Below are 18,620 nucleotides of genomic sequence, written 5' to 3'. Positions count from 1 at the left end.
TCTTTTCCCTTCACCTATCTGGTAATATAGACCCTCTACTCAACAAAGCAGTATCTTCTAGGGCAGATATTTTCAACCTTTTTCATCTCGGGGCACACTGACAAGGTGCTAAAATGGTCAAGGTACACCATCAGCTTTTTGATAATTGACAAGGTACACCATGCTGCTGGTGGGGGCTCACATCCCCCAATGGCCCTAATAATAAATGACCCTCCCCCCAAATTCCCATGGCACACCTGCACACCATCCCTCTGCACATTGGTTGAAAATCGCTGTTCTAGGGCTTGACCTGTGTCCGGATCCAGAATAAGGGGTTTGAAGTGCAAGCAGAAGATACTGTTTTGTTAGGCAGGCAAGGGCGGAAGGCCTGGCTAATCCAGAGACATTCTATTGTCCGCCAATCTCAGTGTGTGTCTCCAGCTTCAGCAAGAGATAGCAGAGTTCTTGGTTTTGGGAAAAAGAATCCCAGGTCTAGATTTTAGTGGAGCTGGATTTCACTCCAGTTCCACAACAGCTTCCTCTGCGGTGCTTCCTCCATGGAACCAATTTATCCATTTACAGTCTTTCAGAAAATGTAGCATATTTATTTTTCTTCTTGAAATAGGCTTTTAATAGCATCCTTAGATGAAGTTTTCATTGTGCATTTTTATGGTTTGGTGTTTCTCCATTTCTAAATTGCCCAGAGATTTAGGAATATGGCAGGCGATAAATTGTGCAATCAATGGGTGGGCAATTTAATTTTCAGAATGAAGTCACCTCTCCAACGGCTTGTGAAGTAGGGTCACCGTTTTCATGCTTAGGCTGTTAAACTTACCTCCAAGTAAATGGTATTAAAATTAAGGGGTTTACTTCTAGTTATATGTGTTTACAGTGAGGGTGTAAATCTTCCTTCATAGTTAAAACATATTAGTTCTTCCTCCTCGCAGAGTCAGTTATTGGGAGTGCTTTTTAAGGGCATAGGGAAAATATGTGTGCCTAGAAAAACTCTACTAATTTTGCGGAGATTGAATGTAGTGACCACTAAGGGGGCAATTCTAACTCATGCTAGAACAGGCAGACCAATAGGCCTACGTTGTATAAAGCTGGAGGTAGGTGCAGGCTGGGGTACAACTCAGAGTAAGGGATCTTTATTCCCTTTACCCAGAAAAACGCCCCAGGCAGCTCTATGGGGCTACCCGGATTGGGTATTGCAAGTTCGTATGCCAAAATCCAAGCAACCCATGTAATGCAAGTTGGACCAGAGACAGGGATCCAGCCAGTGCTGCCGTGGGCCCCCCCAGGCCGCCCTCCCCCCAAAAATGCCCCCTCCTCGTCTCTGTTTCTCCGTCCCAGCCATATTCCACCCCCTGTGTCAGCCTGCCCAGTCCGGCACAAACTCACCACGTCCCAGCATGGTTCCAGTACAGTGAGGCCAGCACATGTCTGTGCACTGACCTACCCTCATCCCAAGTAGCTATGTACCAGCTTTATGGCTCTTTCCGAGTAGCTACAAATGTGCTTTAAGGGACTTGTTCTGGGTCACTGGGGTGGGTGGGTGGCTTAGACTGTGCTGTTAGGAGAATGGCATACAAAAAAAAGAGGGAGGTGAGAATAAAGGTGCAACATTTTAAAACTTGGAATGTGGGTATAATATGCAATAATGGGAAGAGGAAATCAATAATAAAAAGCAGTGCAATATGCACTGGATCACTCCCTCAACTAGGCCCTAAACATGGCATTTTCAAGTAAGAGGAGGAACATCTTACAAGGGAAAGGGAGGGAGGTAATGGTGCAAGCAAGGGGAAAAGAAAGGAGCAGGATGCAGGGGAAACGGGAGGGTTACCCATGGGGAATCAGAGCTGGAGAGCCAAGAGTTTTGTGGTAGTGGAGAAGAGAAGAAAAGGAGCAAGGAAATTCTAAGTTTTCAGCGAAAGACCATGGTGGCACCCACCCAGGGCCAGCTTTAGTGCAATGTGACCAAATTGGGTCCCACCCTTCAGAGGGTCTGTCACTGCAAAGTCCCCAGCATGATCAGAGCACCATGTTGGTCCTCCCCCCGCTCTGCTTCCGTACGCCCGAAATGGATCCCCTGGAAGCGGTTGGCAGTGATGTCATTTCGTCAGTGCCAACTATTTATCATTAACTGGATTAACTGGATTGCTGCAGTTGCCACCACAGGCATATCTGGGGTGGCACTGGGGTGGGTGCCCCCGGTGCCAGTCGAGGAGGGGTGTGGATTTACAGGCGAAGAGCGACGACGAAGATGAGGATACAATCCGTAACCTTTCTCAAGCGGACCAAAATGTGACTTGGAGTCTTTCTCCAAGACTCCACGTATAATTTCATGGACTCCCTATTCCAGCCCTACTTGGCTGCTGTTTTCATTGTTTCACCAGCGGTTGCAAAGCTCTGGCTATGCAAACGAGCACGGCTCATAATAAATCATAATAGCGAGATATTGCTTTTTTTCCCAGAAACGGAGGGAAAAATTTACTCAAAGCCATTATGGTTCATTTCCCTCCGGAGTGAATCAGGATCAGGCAGGATGCCAGCAGAATTGAATATATATTGCCTTTTGCACCAGAAAAAAATCTGAAATAAGAGTAATCGTGTTCCGTGATGTAAATTCATCTGAATAGCAAACTTGCAGTTGCAGAAATTGAGATATTTATGGATGCAAAACTTATTAAGATGAGTGGAGATGTTGGTGTCCTGCCTCCTGACTGTTGGAGAGTATTAATTGTTAGAAAATGTTTTCTCATCTTTGTCTGGGACTATAATTTGGAAGCAATAAAGCTTCCCTAGATAAGGAAGAGAGCAGAATGATGGGGTCTCAAATTTTAGAAGCCATGATTTTTTTTTTTTCCAGGCTATTAAAATTAATTTATAAAGGTCAACTCAATTAGCAAGGATATGCCTCCAGCCATTGACCCATCTAGCCCAATATCATCTGCTGTAATTTGCAACGGTCTCAGGCAACTGACTGTCCTGGCAACTTTTCCCCTGATCCTTTAATGGGGGACAAGGGATTGAATTTGGAATTTTAGGCACCCAAAGCATGTGCTCCACTTATTTATTTATTTAGCATATGTCACATAATACATGGACTTATAGATCAGTTAGACTTACCGTATTTTTCGCTCCATAAGATGCACTTCCCCCCCAAAAAAAAAGTGGGGGGGGGGAAGTGTGTGCGTCTTATGGAGCGAATACTGCAAAAAAGAGTGCACGTTGGGGACCTTAATGAAGGGGGGATATTCATGCCAGTTTATGATCCCATTCACCCTAATAAAGGGAGGGATCTTCATGCCAGTTTATGATCCCATTCACCCTAATAAAGGGGGGGATCTTCATGCCAGTTTATGATCCCATTCACCCTAAGAAGGGGGGGATGGTTCAAATGTTATTCTGTTATAGTTTATTAAATATTTTATTACACTATTTGGTTCAGAATATTTTTTTTCCTGTTTTCCTCCTCTAAAAAATAGGTGCGTCTTATGGTCAGGTGCGTCTTAGGGAGCGAAAAATATGGTATAAATCGGTGCTCCACTGATCATGTGTGGTGCCTCCTCCCCGTGCAAATAAGCAGTGCAAAATGCGACTCAAGGTCCGCACAATTCATGACACCGAACCAATCCAAGCCCACCAAACTGCATAATCATAGAGCTGGAAGGAAACTGCAAGGTCATCTAGTTCAACTCCCTGCCTGCAGCAGGGAATTCTCCTAGAACATCTCCAGCAAGTGCCTGCTGCGTCTCTGCTTGAAGCTCTCCAGTGCGTGAGAATCCATCACCTCCTTCTTGCAGTTCGAACCCACCTCTGGGGTCTAGTACCAGCAGTGAAGTATCCACCCAGAATGCTTCCTGGAGCATCAAGTCTCTCAGTGCTTCCTCTCCACAGATGCTGAGCTGCACTAGAGCAGGGGAACGAGGGAAAGGCATCAAGGCTTCAGAGCACTTAGCAGGGAAGGGTTTAAAGCACCTGCTCTCCTCCTCTGCCCTGCAACTTTTGCGGGACGGTTGGAACTGGAGGACACTGCCTGGTTCCTGGTCCTTTCTTTCAGTCTACCACTTGGCCACCCTCATCAAGGGGCAGATGTGGTGCCCTTCTATTCCCTGGGCTTTGTGGGAGCCCCTTCCTTGCCCCTTTCCTACATCCTGCAAAGTGGATGGGGCCCCCCCCCATCCTCAGGGGATGTTCATTTGTCCTCTTTGGGGGGGGGGTGAATGGGATGCTTGGGGCCCTTCTTCTTCCAGGGCAAAACCATTACAATTCCTTCCACTGCCCTGAGTGTTGCTAAAGGCTGCATGCATAGGTTATGCCACTGGCCCAGTGCACGGATGCCAAGACCCCAAACATCAACGCAATCTTGGCTGATGCCAACCATAGGAGAGATCAGTCTGATGAACTCAATGTGCGAACGGCCACCTCCCGACTCACCTGGGCGATCTCGGCCTCTGCATGCTCAGGAGAGGAACCGGCACTGCCTAAACAGACCGTGGGCAAGTCTGACGGTGGGCAGCCATGATGACTAGTAGTTATGGACTACTAACCATCTATGCCAACCTGTGGGTCGGGAGCCACATACAGTTCTTTGCCACATAATGTGCGGCTTGCAGAAATACGTTTCTGTGGACTTCATTCGACTCATGGACCTTATGTTTGACACCCCCTACTACTGTCATTTTTAAAAGTGGGCCCCGGTGCTAGAAGGTTTGGGAACCATTGAGCTATTTCATCACCAACGTCTGAATTTTGTCATTGAGACAATTCAAGACTGGCCATCGGGACCTGCAGTCGACCAAAGTGGCATCACCTTTGGGAGTTGGGTCCAGTTCCAGAGGTGAGGAAATGCCTCAAATCTTTGCCTGCGCTCCCCTTTGCCGGCACCAGAGGGGTCTCTGGGATAGAAGTGACTGCCGAGTCACACAGGGGCTGCTTCCATTTCCGCGGCAGTTCAAATAGTCGAGAGGGCTAGAGGAATGCCAAGGTGATGAGAGCAGCAGGAGTTACACACCCCCAACAGTTCTCCATGGAGGTGATCTGTGCTCGAGACTAGCACGGCGTGAAGCCATTACGAAACATTTCAGACTCATATTTTGGGTACAATAATATAATAATCACAGCAGATGCGAGAGAGAGAAGCCGGGCCAGGCGCTTTTATCAGATTGCTGGCAGCGGCCGGCCGAGCAGGAGAAATTCCAGCCACGCAGCCTTCGACTGGTGTATTCAACCCATTCTACTCAAAGATATATATTCATTAACCTAAGGGGGAATTGTGATTTGGAGTTATTAGGTGTCTAATGCTTATGTATAACTCAGACAATGAATGACTTTTTCTATGGGTTTATCTATCTGCCGGCAAAATTACCCTGGAAGGCTGGTGCTTCATATTAAACATCTTACATAATGAACGGAGATGTAAAATAGATCCCTGCATGCCTGTAATATTAAGTGAAACTCATTGCAAAAGTAGGAACTATCAATAAGAAGAAGAAAAAAAGTGAGGGTATATACAGATGTACGTACCCTCTCCATCACAGGAACTGGGCCTCTGAGAAGACTTTTATCCGTGCATACAAAGGTTCTTATGGACCTTTTCTCCATTGGGTTAAAACTTTGTAGGATCATTTGGTTTTAATTTCTACAAACCATGATATAAAAAATTATATAGGTTTACACAAAATGTGAGTGCCAGACTTCAGACAACGTATGCAAACATTTCCTGAGATCCCAGGAAATTTCTGAGAAGTTTAACTCACAGGTCATTTAACTCACAGGCCTTTTTCTTTTAAAAAGACCCAGGTCTTTTTAGGGTCTTTCATGGAGGTCTTTCACCCTCCTCCCTGCATTACAATCTCTGTGCATGAACTGGAGGTTGTCCATGACTTTGTGTACCTTGGCTCAACGATCTCCGACACACTTTCTTTTGATACCGAGCTAAACAAACGCATTGGTAAAGCAGCTACCACGTTTTCCAGACTCACAAAGAGAGTCTGGTCCAACAAGAAGCTGACGGAACATACCAAGATTCGGGTCTACAGAGCTTGCGTCCTGAGTACACTTCTGTACTGCAGCGAGTCATGGACTCTTCGCTCACAACAGGAGAGGAAACTGAACGCTTTCCACATGCGCTGCCTCCGATGCATCCTCGGCAGGTCTACACAGCTTGCGTCCTGAGTACACTTCTGTACTGCAGTGAGTTATGGACTCTTCGCTCACAACAGGAGAGGAAACTGAACGCTTTCCACATGCGCTGCATCCGACGCATCCTTGGCATCACCTGGCAGGACAAAGTTCCAAACAACACAGTCCTGGAACGTGCTGGAATCCCTAGCACGTATGCACTGCTGAAGCAGAGATACCTGCGTTGGCTCGGTCATGTTGTGAGAATGGATGATGGCCGGATCCCAAAGGATCTCCTCTATGGAGAACTCGTGCAAGGAAAGCGCCCTACAGGTAGACCATAGCTGTGATACAAGGACATCTGCAAGAGGGATCTGAAGGCCTTAGGAGTGGACCTCAACAGGTGGGAAAGCCTGGCCTCTGAGCAGCCCGCTTGGAGGCAGGCTGTGCAGCATGGCCTTTTCCAGTTTGAAGAGACACTTGGCCATCAGTCTGAGGCAAAGAGGCAAAGAAGGAAGGCCCATAGCCAGGGAGAGAGACCAGGGACAGACTGCACTTGCTCCCGGTGTGGAAGGGATTGTCACTCCCGAATTGGCCTTTTCGGCCACATTAGACGCTGTTCCAGAACCACCATTCAGAGCACAATACCAGAGTCTTTCGAGACTGAAGGTTGCCAACAACAACATGGACCCTAAAAGAGATACTTTCAAGGTGGCCAGTGGGTTGGTGTGGCATGTGCCACCGTGGAGTCACCGGGGAAAAAAAGGAATGTTAAAGGGGCACAGCTGGTGACCACAATAAATTTGGACCACTGGTACAGGACCTATGGAAGTCCCTATGGGAGTCCACCCCAGGCGATAGAAGCCTCAGACTGGGCCAGGAGGAGAGGGTTTCAGCATCCAGCAACCTCCTCCCTGTCTGTCACTCCTCTAGAGGAGCTCACAGGTCCCAACAAGGCAGCCTCAGCACCACTGAGAGTGTCATCACTGGCCAGCCTGGAGTCCTTTAATACAGTGCGTCTCCCTGCCTGCCCTCTTGGAATCAACTTGAGACAGCATTGCCCAAAAAAATTGGTCATCACTGAGCCTAGTGGAATATGAACCCATTTGTGAGAACCCACTCTGGTCATCTTTATGGTTGTTCCTTTGTCTTGAGTGATTTCCAGTCTTTTTCATCTCATGGCACACTGACAAGGTTCTATATTTGCCAAGGCACACCATCGGTTTTTGGACAATTGACAAGGCACACCTTGCCATTGTTGGAGGGCTCATATACCCAATGGTCCTATTAATAAAATATTGTATTGGCAACCTTCAGTCTCAAAAGACTATGGTATCACGCTCTGAAAGGTGGTTCTGGCACAGCGTCTAGTGTGACTGAAAAGGCCAATCTGAGAGTGACAATCCCTTCCACAAATTAATAAATGACCCTCCATCAAACTCCCACGGCACACCTGGGGACCATTCACGGCACACCAGTGTGCAATAGCACAGTGGTTGAAAATGGCTGGTCTAGAGCAGGGGTGCCCAAACCCCGGCCCTAGGGCCACTTGCGGCCCTCAAGGCCTCTCAATGTGGCCCTCAGGGAGCCTCTAGTCTCCAATAAGCCTCTGGCCCTCCAGAAATTTGTTGGAGCCCACACTGGCCCGATGCAACTGCTCTCAGTGTGAGGGCAACTGTTTGACCTCTCGAGTGAGCTGTGGGATGAGGACTCCCTCCACTGCTTGTTGTTTCACGTCTGTGATGCAGTAGCGGCAGCAAAGGAAAGGCCAGCCTTGCTTTGTGCAAGGCCTTTTATAGGCATTGAGCTATTGCAAGACCTTCATTCGTTCATATAAGTTCATCTTTAATATATTCATTTATGTAAATTTATTCAAATTTGAAATGTAAATTAATTCGGCCCCCGACATGAAGTCAGAGAGATGATGTGGCCCTCCTGCCAAAAACTTTGGACACCCCTGGTCTAGATGTTTGGGATCTGTATATGATGCTCCTCTTTTCTTTCATGCAATGTCAAGCAAGGATATTGATTCAGTCCTGAACACAGGCCTGCGAGAGCAGACTGGCAAATTAATCAGGGTAATGTTCCATATTTATAGCGCCATCAAGGATTGTTCTTAATCAACCGCAGGGGTTCCTGACCCTCGTGAAGCTAAGAGCTGTGTGGATTTGCATACTGTATTACATAATTTTCTTAATTGCATGTGAGTGTAATATTTGCTGCGTTCTTTCAGAAATGGTTGAGAACATCAGAATGGATTGGGAAAGAGTCTGCCCAGTCCAGTAAAATGTTTTCAACAGTAGCCAGGTAGCCAGATGCCCCTGGCTTGACCTCAGTAGGTCATGAACAACTGGAAAACATCGAAAGTCATAGAGAATGAATATGCATTGTGATTTGATAATAAATTTGGAGGTTGTTGGCACACAGCAGTCACGTAGCTCCAGGCTTCAGATCTATTGTTTTTTGTGGCCCTACAAAGTTCTCCGTTTGTGGGTTTTGTAGTCTAAGCTGTGACTGGAGGAAGGCTGATTCTGGAATATTAGATTCGCAATTAGATGGCATAGTAGCCATTAGCCAATATTAGCCATTAGATATTTGATTTTCTCTGTAACCGCTTTGTGAACTTTTATTGGAAAGCGGTATATAATAATAATAATAATATTAATTCTGTTAATAATTAATAATAATAATATCATCAGGCACTTGGAAGCCACCGATTTAATACCTATGAAAGAATCAGGAATGCGGCATTTGAAGATAATGAATTTCTTGTATCTCCAACTTTGGTCCATCACTGGTTGACCGAAACTAGCCTATTGTAATAAATAATGAGAAAATTCAGTCTGGAGAAATTCTGCCTGTACTGGAAAAAAGAGCTGCAAACACTGTGAGCTGGATTGATCTTACTCAGTGGTGCAGAAATTGTAATTATGCCTGGGTGTTGCATCTTAAGTCATTGATTTGATCTATATAGTGCATTATTATTAACCTCTCTCTTATGTGAGATGACTGGCTTCTGATAAATGCGGCTTGTATATTTTTCTGTAACTAATAAAGTTTATTTTAAAAAAAAGCCTTGAACATGGGTACATCTGCTGCAGAACCCTGTGACACTGTTCATGCCTGTTCATTTTCCTTCCTGTTTCCTCACGCTGCATCAGTCATCAAGCAGTTCTCCTTGTCCTGCTGACAAATAGGTTTCTAAGAACCCTATTTTAAGACATTTCCTATTAGCTATGTTATATGGAGTGTGGTTTCAATGTAATGGTGCCTAGAAAGAGACAGGGAGTGCAGTATGAAGTTGACTGTGTTCAGGGTTGAACAATACAGGTGTGCGCCACTTAACGACAGGGATACGTTCTCTTATCCCCGTTGTTATGCAATCAAGTCATTAAGTAAACATTCAGTCCAATCTGTTGCCTTTGTTGTGTAAACAGACACTCCCTTCCAGACACTAGCTGTCTGCTGGAGGTAGATTGCTTCTTCTTTGCATTAAGAGCCCCGCTGTTGTGTAAACAGACCCTCTGGTCCAGGCTGCGGGAGATGCGATCGCCTCATTAAGAGCATCTTTACTGTGCTTTGACCACCATCATATATTCAGTTCGTCATTAAGCGAACGGTGTTAAGCGGCGCATGGCTGTATTCTCAGCAGAAATTTAATAATTAAATGTGAGCTTATTTATATGCCTTGAAATTTTGCAAACGAAACAAACTGTCCCTTAGACCCTCAAGCAATTCCAAATTTCTGGGATCAACAAAAGATGTCAAAGAGCACATCTGGATACATGTCTACCCTTGTGAGCCATTCATTGAGGAATTATGAGCAAGTTCATAGAAGCATTTTTTTCCAAAAGCATATGCCTGAATATTTAGAAGCAGGATTGGCCAACAGTGGGTTTTAATGCATGTTTTTAAGGACTGAAAACAAGAAATGCCTTTATGGTAAGAACATAAGAGGAGTCTTGCTGGATCAGGCCAAGTGCCTGTCTAGTTCTTGTATTTCACAGTGATCCAGCAGATGCCTCAGCAAACATCCAAGACAAGATACATGTATCTTGATGCCACTCCCTTAACTATAAAGTAATGCATGGGATTCAAGCCAAATGCAAGTGACTTTAAGGAGCCATCGGGTAATATACGACGGACTTGTCAACTCTCCCAGATGTCTTTTCATTTCTTCAGTTTGGAGTGGTGGATTTCCACTGCTTACTCAAGTTTGACCCAGGTGTCTTTACACGCTTTTTCCAATCTTCCCAGCTTCTGGCTTCAGTTAAAAATTTCAAATATATTCAGACATTTACATTTTGTTGTACTTCAAGGCTGCATAATTGGTGATACACATGGATGCAAGTTTTAGTCTTAAGATATATATATATATATATATATATATATATATATATATATATATATATATATATATATATATATTGCATGCTGAAGAATTCAAACACTTTGGCACATAAAAAACAAAACAAACAAACAAGCAAAAAAAAACAACCCTGAACAGTGGCATAGCTAAAGGGGGTGCAAAGCACTAAGTTTTTCAGGGAACCTCACTGCAGTGTGCAAGGGGGCCCCCTCCCCTTCAGAGCCAGGGGTACACCTCTGTTTTGCTCCTACTGCCTGGAATAGCTCCAAAGGGGAGGGGCCCCTTGCATGCTGCTGTGAGACTCCCTACAAAACTTAGTGCTTGCACCCCCCTCTAGCTACACCTCTGCCCTGAAATACTGCGTGCATCCTTAGTGACCACTGATGGAACCATAAGAAGATTTTTTCCAAATTGTGGCAGATTTTTGGCAAGAGCACCGGCATTTTCAGTTGGGAAGTGTTGGAAATGCAATCATCAAACCAAATTCTATTTTCTTCCGGAATGTTGGCCGCTGGAAAAAAGTTCTTCTGCGTAATTCTTTTACTCAGGCACGCAGCCCAGTTCCCTTGAGTAGAGTGCTTTCCCAGTCTCTAACTGGGCCTTGTGCTGAAGATGACCACTTTTGTGCGGTGTGTCTGTTGGATTTTTTGTTTCTGTGACAACATGTTCCATAACTAATACCACATATTTCAAACTGAAAAGGCCTTTTCTTTTCTTTTTCTGTATCTCTTGAAGTGCTTTGCTCCCCCAGACACCATGTCTGCAAAGAGGAGTTTTGATCCACACAATAATGGCCCTGCCCTGAATTTTTATTTTTTTCCTCCTATGTACAGTTTCTTTCTCAACCATTAATGAAAGGATGACAAACTGACAAAGGTCATCAAGAGTGTGCAGTTCAAACTTTTCCATTAAGGCACTAGTACCAATGCGGTGTTGGAGAATCAAAAAGAGCCTTTCAAATAAAGACCAACTTGTGTAGCCTTTCAGATCAAAGCAAGTGAAGGAACACTTGCTTTGCTGTTTTTGAGGGCTAGTCTTGAAATATAACATGACTTGGAGGACCTATGGAGGTTGTCTCAGTCCTATGACTTGATTCTGGGGTGATGGAACTGGTGCAGTTGTGTGTATGCTGGAGATGCCCAAAGCAATAATTCACCAACTCTCAGATCCAATTCCAATTGAAATATGGAACACTGAAACTTGAATGTTGGCTCAATCAACAATCTTCATTACCTAGATGATGGAAGTCTGGGATAAGAGCCAGCATGCTTCAATGGAGAGAATGTCAGATCAGAGTTCAGATACCACTTCTGCCAAGATTGTTATAACGAAATAATAGATACTGTAGTAGTAATTAGCATTTGTGTAGCATTTTTTGTGTGTGCAAACATGTCACATTTCTTGATGGAACCATGCAACAATTCCGTTAAGTAAGTATGATTCTTACCAGTGGTGCAGCTAAGGGGGTGCAGAGGGTGGCAACTGCACCAGGCAAGAAGCTTTAGGGGGGCAACAAGCTGAACTTGACAGTAGTGGCCAAAATTGCTCTATTGCTGCCTGAACAGCCCCTCCTGACCAAGGAATTAAGTCAGATAGAGGTTAAAAGAGAAGATATTTCAGACCTAATTAATAAATTAAAGTTCAATAAGTCACCGGGCCCGAATGGCATCCACCCAAGAGTTATTAAGGAATTGAAGAATGAAGTTGCTGATCTCTTGACTAAAATATGCAACTTGTCCCTCAAAACGGCCACGGTGCCAGAGGATTGGAGGATAGCAAATGTCATACCAATCTTTAAAAAGGGAAAGAGGGGGGACCTGGGAAACTATAGGCCAGTCAGCCTAACATCTATACCAGGTAAGATGGTGGAATGCCTCATCAAAGAAAGAATCTCAAAACACATAGACGAATAAGCCTTGCTGAGGGAGAATCAGCATGGCTTCTGTAAGGGTAAGTCTTTTAGAATTCTTTGAAAAGGTCAACAGACATGTGGATGCAGGAGAACCCGTAGACATTATATATCTGGACTTTTAGAAGACATTCGACACGGTCCCTCACCAAAGGCTACTGATAAAATTCCACAGTCAGGGAATTAGAGGGCACGTCCTCTCCTGGACTGAAACCTGGTTGAAGACCAGGAAACAGAGAGTAGGTGTCAATGGGCAATTTTCACAATGGAGAGAGGTGAAAAGCGGTGTGCCCCAAGGATCTGTCCTGGGACCGGTGCTCTTCAACCTCTTCTTAAATGACCTGGAGACAGGGGTGAGCAGTGAGGTGGCAAAGTTTGCAGATGACACCAAACTTTTCCGAGTGGTGAAGACCAGACGTGATTGTGAGGAGCTCCAGAAGGATCTCTCCAAACTGGCAGAATGGGCAGCAAAATGGCAGATGCGTTTCAATGTCAGTAAGTGTAAAGTCAAGCACATTGGGGCAAAAACTCAAAACTTCACATATAGGCTAATGGGTTCTGAGCTGTCTGTGACAGATCAGGAGAGAGATCTTGGGGTGGTGGTGGACAGGTCAATGAAAGTGTCGACCCAATGTGCAGCGGCAGTGAAGAAGGCCAATTCTATGCTTGGGATCATTAGAAAAGGTATTGAGAACAGAACAGCTAATATTATAATGCCATTGTACAAATTGATGGTAAAGCCACACCTGGAGTATTGTGTCTGGTTCTGGTCGCCACATCTCAAAAAGGTTATAGTAGAAATGGAAAAGGTGCAAAAGAGAGCAACTAAGATGATTACTGGGCTGGGGCACCTTCCTTATGAGGAAAGGCTACGGCATTTGGGACTCTTCAGTCTAGAAAAGAGAGGACTGTGGGGAGACATGATTGAGACATACAAAATTATGCATGGAAAGGATAAAGTGGATAGAGAGATGCTCTTTACACTCTCACATAACACCAGAACCAGGGGACATCCACTAAAATTGAGTGTTGGGAGAGTTAGGACAGACAAAAGAAAATATTTCTTTACTCAGCGTGTGGTTGATCTGTGGAACTCCTTGCCACAGGATGTGGTGACAGCATCTGGCCTGGATGCCTTTAAAAGAGGATTGGACAAGTTTCTGGTGGAAAAATCCATTATGGGTTTCAAGCCATGATGTGTATATGCAACCTCCTGATTTTGGAGGTGGGCTATGTCAGAATGCCAGATGCAAGGGAGGGCACCAGGATGAGGTCTCTTGTTATCTGGTGTGCTCCCTGGGGCATTTGGTAGCCCGCTGTGAGATACAGGAAGCTGGACTAGATGGGCCTATGGCCTGATCCAGTGGGGCAGTTCTTATGTTCTTAGATGAATGCCAAAGGCTAGTATAATTGCTGGAATCCAGTAGCACTAAATCTTCTTGGTCCTTCTAGACAACCGAGCCAGACTTCCACTTTATTAAATTATTCAGAAAGTTTTCCAAAATGAAAACTACAAAAAGCTAAGTGCATTTAGGAAGAGATTCATCCACAAGAGTTGAGAAAATGAAATTTATCTGGGGTTTTTTTGCACTGAAGCATTCACTCAGATGAGTTAGAAAAGAGCATGGACTGTATTAATACGTGAATGTTAGTAAAGCACAACTGACTATCATATGATAGATGTAACATGGTGTTCCAGTTTCCAATTAGGTGGACTTATTCAGCAGCAGCAGCAGCTGAAAGGATGGTAGGAAACAGAATGTCTTTTCCTTTTTTGACAGACGTTCACAATTAATATGAATTTTGCCCGAAGAACACGGATAAATGGAGCTATGAACATCGGCCACCCTGTTCTGAAATTAGCAACATACCGAGACTGCTTTAAACCATCTTCTTGTACCTGACAGCTTTAAAGCAGGGATATCCTGTGTCAGTGCAGTGCCATGTTACTACTAGTTGCAAAGCAGATACACTGTTGATTTGGACCTCTGACTTGGACCACTGACTTGTAACAGCATGATTCCCTTGGTCATTGGACAAATTGGTCATTGATCTTTCAGTTGGTCATTGGACAAATGGGTTATTTATTCCAGAAATAAGGTAGCACTGAGCAGATGACAATTCTCAGTTGTAATGGAAGAAACCAGTGGCATCGCTGGAGGGGTGTGGGCCATATTGGGTGATGCGCATGGCGGTGACGGTGGATGGGTGGCACCACTGCTGGCCAAAAAAATTTAAATTTTGGTATTTTTTAATAATACCATCATGCTATATATCCACTGATGTGTGATTTCATGCAGAATGCACTGAAACAAACCTTATTGAAATGCCTCTATTCTATCAAAAGTTATAGCAAAAAAATGAAACCGTGGGGTGGTGAAGGAAAAATACCAATGGGGAAGAGCAATGGTACATCTCTATGCCCACCACCTGGGGCAGGGCCTGCCCACTGCATTGGAGGAGGTCCACCATAGGGATGACAAACTGACCTCTCGCATTGGGTGATGCAAACCCTAATGAATGCACTGGGAGAAACAGTTTCATTTCTGTGGGTGTTCCAACCTGCTTGCACGCTGGCATCACACGTCCAGCCATTCTGTGGCGAAACCCTGGCACACACATCCAAAAACGCAATGGGGTTTTCGCTCATTAAAGGGCAGAGCGTGTCCAGTTTGAGAGCAGTCCGTCTCAAGGCGTTTCCGTATAATTAACTAGAAGAAATACTCCCTGGATGGCTAGCTAAGGATCATATTAGGCAGAGCGTAAGTAAACCTTGAATGTTTGATTTAATATAGTAAGGATCACATTCAGAAGTGGAAAAGAAAAATGGACCAAACCGTTGCAGGGGGTAGGGACTTCACTACTTTTCTTCCACCGCAGTTCTTACCCCAATTGCACCCCCCCCATCTGCTGTTTTTAATTTTAAAAAAAATCTTCCACTGAAAGCCAATTGAAGTTTTCTTCTCTATAAAAATAGTTTGCGGGAGGGGAACATGACTAGGATCAGAACAACAGGGGTAAAGCAAAAGCATAATCCCAATCAATGGTAAATGGAGTCTGTGTCTCCATCCGCACGCTATGGTTGGTTGGCAACCTTCAGTCTCGAAAGACTATGGTATAAGCCTACAGCACCCGGTATTCCCAGGCGGTCTCCCATCCAAGTACTAACCAGGCCTGACCCTGCTTAGCTTCCGAGATCATGGTATAAGCCTACAGCACCCGGTATTCCCAGGCGGTCTCCCATCCAAGCACTAACCAGGCCTGATCCTGCTTAGCTTCCGAGATCATGGTATAAGCCTACAGCACCCGGTATTCCCAGGCGGTCTCCCATCCAAGTACTAACCAGGCCTGACTCTGCTTAGCTTCTGAGATCATGGTATAAGCCTACAGCACCCGGTATTCCCAAGCGGTCTCCCATCCAAGTACTAACCAGGCCTGACTCTGCTTAGCTTCCGAGTAGCTGCAGCAACTGTTACCCTGCACATGCCCAATCTCTACTTAAATCTGAAACAACATCGGCTTGCGTGTACCAGGGTGGATCCAGTGTTTGTGACTGAAGGGGGCACGAGGAAGGGCAGCCTTCCCCAGGTCACCTCCTTAGAACTCCTAAACAAGCAGCCTCCCTCCTCAGCAGCCTGGCTCCTTATGACATGAGCTGCTGGGTTGGGGGGGCCTCACCCTTCCAGCCACATGGCCCACCCAAGGTGTCATAAAACCTCGGACCAGCCAGAGCGGTGGCTGGGCATGAACTTGGCACTGAACCCTGCCCAGTGGGCATGGTGCCCAACTTTGCTCCCCCTCCTGCCGGGCACCCTTCCCTGCTGGCATGACAGTTTAGGGGGCCATGTACCCATGCTCCCCCCTTCTTGGATCCACCCTGGCATGTATAGAGTCAGGTCTGGTTTGACCCTAACAGAGGCAGGCAAAAAATTCTCAAAAACCAGAGAATGGAAAAGACAATCCATTGATGTCAAGTCCAGAGTGGAACTTTTGCACACTCTCACATCTCCTCTTGAGGTAGTGATAAATGTTACCTCCTTAGTTATCCTCTTAGTTGTGGCAGTGATGATGATGATGATGATGGTGATGATGATGATGATGTTTGGGACTTTTGGCCCCTTGAACAACAACAGCGAGAAAGGTACTAAGGATGTTTTCTGTTTTTCACCGCTACTTGCTGAGCACATTATTTGGCCCAAAGCCCTCTCAGAAATGCTGGCAAACACTACCAATCATTATGCAGGTCTCTCTCTTTCTTTGCCTTCCGATAAAATCTCACTGACTGGGCAATAATTTAAAATGGGTTGTCTTTTTTTTTTTCTTTAAAAAGTCAGTTTTCAAAAAATCTTTGCGATTTTCACTCTTGACAATGCCAACTTTGCTTTCTTTAGGACTTGATTTAGAGGCAAGGTAGCTTAATGAAGGGGGGAAAAAAATCTAGTCTCCAGGCACAGGCTTGCATTTCTTGGGTCAAATGTCATGGCATTAATTGATTGCGTCCTGAACTGATTACTTTCTTCAAGGCATTACCTAATAATTGAGCAGTCCACAAGTAGGAAGGCTCTAGGTGGACACTGAGACAACCTGAATGTTGTGAGGACAGGATGCAACTGCCTCTGGTAAGTCCCAGTTTTCCAGATGAGTCCTCAAATGTGCAAATTCATTGCAAATTTCCATGACCATGAAGTGTTTCACTTGGTTGCATTCAGTTTGTAGTGGATTTTGAAATGCAGCACACCCCACTTAAAGCAACAAAGTATGTAAACCCCTTTCCACTTATAAGGAGTGCCCCAGGTAGCTACCACCAAATCAAGAACCTCCTTTTAAACAACTTAAACCTAGCTACAATAGAAGCACAGCAGGGACCAATACCGGAAAAACAACATAAATCGGTGGTTTCCAAAGTTTCTGGGACTGTGACGTCCTTAGAACCTGGAAGTGAGTAATGATGATGAAAAATGTGTCACATGATGACATCACTGACCACTCACGTATAGGTTTGGAGGTCATTGCAAGCCCTCAAAGAGCAGTAAAAGAATCAAGGCCGGTGGGTGGGCTTCCCTGCCAAAACCCATAGCTCTTAAGAAGGTGGTGGAAAGGTACAAAGTAGGGAGCTGATGGGATGTCCCGTGGCAAGAAGGCCCACCCACTGGATACCACCACAGAGAAAGCTCTCTGGTATGTTCCTGCCCTACACTGATCAATAAAAGGCAGGATGTGCACAAGAGCTTCCCTGCTACATCTCACAGCCACAGACGGGATCAAATGGGAGAAGGCAGCCCCGAGCTACAATTCCTCCCAAAGGACGATTGACACTCCCTACTGCAGTTACAGGTCATCATGTGACTTAGTCAGTTTCCTGGGAAGCCAATTATCTGCATATTTGAAAATGTCCCCACTTTTGCCAAGCTATTATACACAGAATTTTTGATGTCAAAAGGGCTGAATTTTTATGAAGTGAAATGGAATCTTATTAATCCTCTGGAGTGATGTAATGAAGCTGCTACAGCGTGCAAGGTCTGGGCACCGCGCAGATTTACACAATGCTCCTTGAACAGAGGGCTGGCAGAGCACGGAAGCCTGAATAAAGATGAGTCAAAATGTCTCAGCAATGTAGACTCTGAACCATTATTTTTTCTGCTCATCAAAATCCACTGCATTGTAAGGACCACTGTAAGCTATTGGATTTCCATCCCAAATCAGTATCGCAGACCCTTGGAAAGGCATGCAAAATGTTTGAGATCTATACATGGATCATTACTCAAGTCGGTCAAAGGACACACAGACAATCATTTTTCCCTAGTTTGCCCTGGCAACCTTCAGTCTCGAAAGACTATGGTATAAGCCTACAGCACCCTGTATTCCCAGGCGGTCTCCCATCCAAGTACTAACCAGGCCTGACCCTGCTTAGCTTCCGAGATCATGGTATTAGCCTACAGCACCGGGTATTCCCAGGCGGTCTCCCATCCAAGTACTAACCAGGCCTGACCCTGCATAGCTTCCGAGATCATGGTATAAGCCTACAGCACCCTGTATTCCCAGGCGGTCTCCCATCCAAGTACTAACCAGGCCTGACCCTGCATAGCTTCCGAGATCATGGTATAAGCCTACAGCACCCTGTATTCCCAGGCGGTCTCCCATCCAAGTACTAACCAGACCTGACCCTGCTTAGCTTCCGAGATCATGGTATAAGCCTACAGCACCGGGTATTCCCAGGCGGTCTCCCATCCAAGTACT

Source organism: Tiliqua scincoides, chromosome 6 (genome assembly GCF_035046505.1).
Source record: "Tiliqua scincoides isolate rTilSci1 chromosome 6, rTilSci1.hap2, whole genome shotgun sequence".
Taxonomy (NCBI): Eukaryota; Metazoa; Chordata; class Lepidosauria; order Squamata; family Scincidae; genus Tiliqua; species Tiliqua scincoides.
Note: the sequence above shows the minus strand (reverse complement) of the source record.